This window comes from Myotis daubentonii, chromosome 8 (assembly GCF_963259705.1).
Source record: "Myotis daubentonii chromosome 8, mMyoDau2.1, whole genome shotgun sequence".
Lineage (NCBI taxonomy): Eukaryota > Metazoa > Chordata > Mammalia > Chiroptera > Vespertilionidae > Myotis > Myotis daubentonii.
The window spans coordinates 91,452,173-91,457,056 of record NC_081847.1 but is presented as its reverse complement, the minus strand read 5'-3'; the positions used below and the strand labels follow the sequence as shown (position 1 = coordinate 91,457,056).

General features: G+C 51.9%; 1 pseudogene; it reads left to right on the top strand.

Moving 5' to 3' along the window:
- Positions 1–851: 851 nt before the first annotated feature.
- Positions 852–4,372, top strand: LOC132239100 (speckle-type POZ protein-like; annotated as a pseudogene).
- The last annotated feature ends 512 nt before the right edge of the window (positions 4,373–4,884 follow it).

The window sequence follows — 4,884 nt, the reverse complement described above, 5'->3', positions numbered from 1 at the left end:
GGGAGTTATGGGGGGAAAAAAAAAAAGGAACAAATGTAATAATCTGAACAATAAAGATTTAATTAAAAAAAATTGTAATTATGTCTGCCTCATTGAGAATATTACATGCAAAATACAGACAAGAGTACCTGACACACAGCAGCTCAAACGCTGCTGGTGCAGCGCTCCCTAACTCCTCACTCCCTTCTGGTGCAGGTCAACCATGGTCATCCCATGGCTGTTCATCTGTCAGGGTCTCATTGCTTTAAGGGGGAATCAGTCAAACAGCTTCCACAACTAGCTCCCCTGGCTTTGATCTCTATGTCCAGCCCTATACAACCTGCAATACCACTAACAGAATGAACTTCATGTATCCTTGTACTTTTATTTAAAAAGGCACACGTGTTCACCGCCATAATGGTGTGTCCTCTAAACCATTTTCTCTGTCTTTATAGTCTAGTCCCACCCCACTGAGGTGGACACTGTAATGCACCACCCAGAGGACTGGTTGCCCCAGCAGCAAGGAGTGCAGACAGTAGCCAGCTGACAAGTGTCAGAGCCTTCAGAGGTTGTCTCGCCTGCAGGGAGCCACTTTCCACGAGGTCACGCCCCTCCCCAGGGTGCCCTACACCCCATGACTCATTCGTGCATGCTCATAAGGCCCCGATCCACTTAGCCTGTCACTCTGAAAGGCCATTGTCCACCCAGAGCTTGCATCGGGTTGGCTTAGGCCATACCTGGGTTGCATTCTTGACGTCTCCTTCGGCCCGCTCCTCCTGCTTTGTCTTCTCCCTTTCACAAGAGTTGATCCCGACAGCTGTCCTTAAGCCGGCTGCTCAGTAAGCTCCATCTCACAGCTGGCTTCCCGGGGCATGAATCTGCACACTCTCCTAAGCCGACTGCGTCTCAAAAAAGCCATCACTGTGCGTGCCTGGTAAGGCTGTTTATTCTTTCCTCTTTGGCAAATTAATCACAAGCATTTGTTCACTTATTGGTGAATTTATTTTGAAAATGAGTAAAGCATGCTTCCTTCCGGTCACCTTCTTTCCACGTAGACGAGCAGAGGGAAACAAGCATGTGAAATCAGTGTGAATGAAACCAGAGAGGTGCCTTGCTACAGGAAGCCGTGCAGGTCAGCGGGGCCCCCATGAGGAGCTAGGACCTGCTCTCACTGTGCTGGTCTCAGGGGATGCTTCTCCCCTGTGTGAATTCGACACATCTGTGGGCGACAAAGTCGAGACTCACCTCTTCTGGGGAGCTTCTCTTGGCAATTCTCATTTTATGTTCTTATATTTTAACTGGCAACAATGGCAATCTTCCTGATTAAAATATCATTGCCTTTACTCTTATTGCAAAGTATGCGCCTGCAATAGGCAAAGTATAAAGTGCAGAGCTTCACCGAATTGATTGGAAACATATCAGTTCACCTCAGTTCCTTAGTTGTCAGTGTGCAGAAATTTCTGGAATGTATAGCAATGGCAACCAGTTTCAGGATTAAACAGGCAGGCTCCCTTGGGCCAGAGTTCATTATATTCCAGAGATAAAATAATATTGATTTCTACAGCCCTGCTAAAGTGTGCTCTGTCTCTTTCTGTATCTCCACATAAAAGCAGAGACGGTAAAGACAGTTAAAAAAAAAATAACAGGGGGAGGAGGGAGGGAGGGGGGATAAGAGGCGGCGCCTCCTGCTCCCTCCTCCCCACAGGCGCTCCTCCTGCTCCCTCGCCGGTGGGGAGGAGGGAGGGAGGGAAAGAGAAGAACTAGCCAAGTTGGGATTTGAACTCGAGGAGTTGGTCCTCAGCTCCCACATCTCTATCCACTGTGCCTTCTCCTCTCTAAGCAAGCCAAAAACGCTGCCTTTACTGAAGAAAGTCATATAGTGGCTCCAAAATATTCTTTTCCTTTTCATCCTGTATCCCAGGGAGTTTGCTCCAAAGCAGAATTCCCTCCAGGCCCATTTCATTTGGCATCAAGTATTTTATTGGTCAGACATTCATTTTATAACATTTCATCTGATGAAAGTTCAGCACAATTGCACAGCTTACATTTTTTCACAGAACTGTTTTCACAAAGGAAAAAAAGCGGCTTAGCAGAGCCACCGTGGCTCACCAGGAAGTGAAGGGGGAAGACAAGTCTCTCTTGCAAAGTACTTCTCACCTTCCCTCCCGGAGATGGTGCCCCGACACAGGTTCCCGGGGGGTCCTCGCCGGCATTCAATGTGGGGTCTTAGGGTGCCAGCAAGGAGGGTGCATGGCCATGTCAGTCTCCTGATCCCATGGGAACTGGAAAGTCAGAAGCAAGTGCGCTTCATGCACAGAAGGTCAGAGTGGTTTCAGACTCGGCCATTGAACCGTAATCAAGAAACGGAGGCTCGGAGGCACTGCGTCTTGTCCAACAACACCCAGCCAGCTCGGATCCGGTCTGAGCCTGGCTTTGCTGGGTTTGGCTCAAGTAGTCTCCCAGAGGCCCCGGCCGAGGGGGAAGCAGCCGGGAAAATAAGTAAAGCAAGGTTTGAACCGGATTTTTATCTTTGACAACACAGTGGTGGGATTGAGTCTTAAAATGTTTCATTTGGAGAGAGAAACATCAACGTGAGAGAGACACATCCGTCGGTTGCCTCCTGCAGGGGCCCCAAATGAGGCCGGGGATCCAGCCTGCAACCAAGGCACCGGCCCTCGACCTGAATCAAACCGGGGACACTTCAGTCCATGGTCCTACACTCCATCCACGGAGCCAGACCGGCTAGAGATAAAAATAAAAGTTCCTGATCTCCAGAGATGTCGATACAAAGGCAGCCTGTGAGGTCGGTGACTTGATGAGATTATGTTGGGAGAGGTAAATTTAGGGAGATTAGCAAACGTGTTTAATTCATCTTTTGCACTCTTAGGAGAGAACAGCTCTAGGAAGACCTCTCAAATCCCATCCCGTGGAAAAAATGGGTGTGGTCTTCTGAGACTCAATACAAAGCGCCAAACTCGCTCTTTCCAGAACACAGGAGTGTGTTTGGAGCGTAGCCGGTCGGGGAGACCTCTGAGAGCTACTGCCACCACGCTGGGCAGGCTGGGTCCCGGAGCCGACTTCTTTGTACTAATCCTTCTCAAGCAACTATGGCCTTTCTTGGACTTGCACTGAGAAGGAGAAATTTGGTTCCTGCCAGTTGAATGTTCCAAGCAGTTTGAATAGGGGAAGCTCAAACAAGAGGAAGGAAAGGGAAAGAGAGAGATAGAAACATCAGTGATGAGAGAGGATCACTGAATCGCTGCCTCCTGCACGCCCCACACTGGGGATGGAGCCTGCCACCTGGCCATACGCCCTGACCTGGAGTGGAACGGAGACCTCTTGCTTCATAGGTGGACGCTCAACCGCCGAGCCAAGCCAGCCGAGCAGCATTTATGTTTTAGAGTCATCGTTCAGACGGTTGTTCTTCGAAACAAGGCCTGGATGTTACAGATGGTGTGAAGCGAGTGCAGAAGGACAGGTACCAGCAGCTGTAGGCCCCGCTCTGAGAGATTTCCTGTCTCACTGCTACTGGCCTAACTTGGGTGAAGAGAGAACAGAGATCTGTGTCCTCTGGCTTTGGAAATCTCATTCAACTTCACACTGGCCACGTCCAGGGCTCCAAGGCCTCCACCTCCGGCAGATATGGCGAGTGGCCAGTCGCTGCGAGCTGGCGCTGCACGCAGATCAAGGCAGTGAAACTCCCCCACATGTGGACCATCCGTCACGTTAGCTGTTGCAGGAGGAAATGGGCGAAGTCGTTCAGAGGGCAGCCTTTTCATCAGGAGCCAATGAAAGACTGAAACGGTGTTTGAGAGGCAACCCAAAGGGGCTGGGACCTGGCCGCTCGGTGCGGAACGCACAGATTACCTGTCACGCTACCTGTTGGGCAGCTGCCTAAAGAGTGAATTTCGGGCAAAATTCAAATTCTTTATCCTGAAATCAAAGCTGTGGAGAGTCGCCCGGCATACAGGTTTATGCAAGGCAAAGGCTGGGGGTTCAAAAAACTCATCCGTAGAGATTGTCTCTTGGACGAAGCCCACAGGCTGCTCCCTGGTGACAAGCTGACCCTCTTCTGTGAGGTGAGTGTGGTGCCAGATTCCATCACCTTTCTGGCCAGAAAACCATGAAGATGGTGAAGGTTCCAGAGTGCCGGCTGGCCGATGAGCTAGGAGGACTTCGGGAGAATTCCTGGTCCACAGACTTTTGTGTGTCTGTTGCTGGCCAGGAATTCCAGGCCCGCAAAGCCATCTTAGCGGCTCGTTCTCCAGTGTGTAGGGCCATGTTTGAACACGCAATGGAGGAGAGCAAAAAGAATCGGGTTGAAATCATGCCCGTGGCCGCTGAGTGTGGGTGCCACTCCCCCCGGAGGCCCCGGAAGCTCGTCTCCAGGTGACTCACCTGCGTCTGTGAGGGACGGTGTGGTGGTCAGAGCACGAGACGCGGCTCTCGCCCCGGTGGGCTGCGGCCCCGGTGTTGTTGGAGTTTTGCCATGTTCCCTTTGAGCCTCCGTTTCTCTACCTGCAAAATGGGCGCAGCGCTGTGGGCCTCGTGGAGCGGGTCGATGATGTCTGTACCTGTTCACGGCCTTCGCCATCATCGGGGACTGTTGTTCTTAGTGTCCTGAGTATAACGATGGCCTCACGTCCAGCTCTGAACACACGAGCGGGTCCACGTGACAAGGATCGTGGCGTGGAGCGCAGCGGCGGGGACGCAGTGGGGAGGTTAGAAGGGGCGCACGGGGGGCTGAGGGTGGAGGAAGCGGGGGCCCTGAAGGCTCGCCACACGGAATACCATGCTGGATTGGCACTGACGGACTGGGTGGCAGGGTGCTGCCAAAGGGACTAGAAGATGAGAAAGGCCGACGTCGGCAAATCGGCTCCGAGAGATCACAGCAAACCGGGCAGA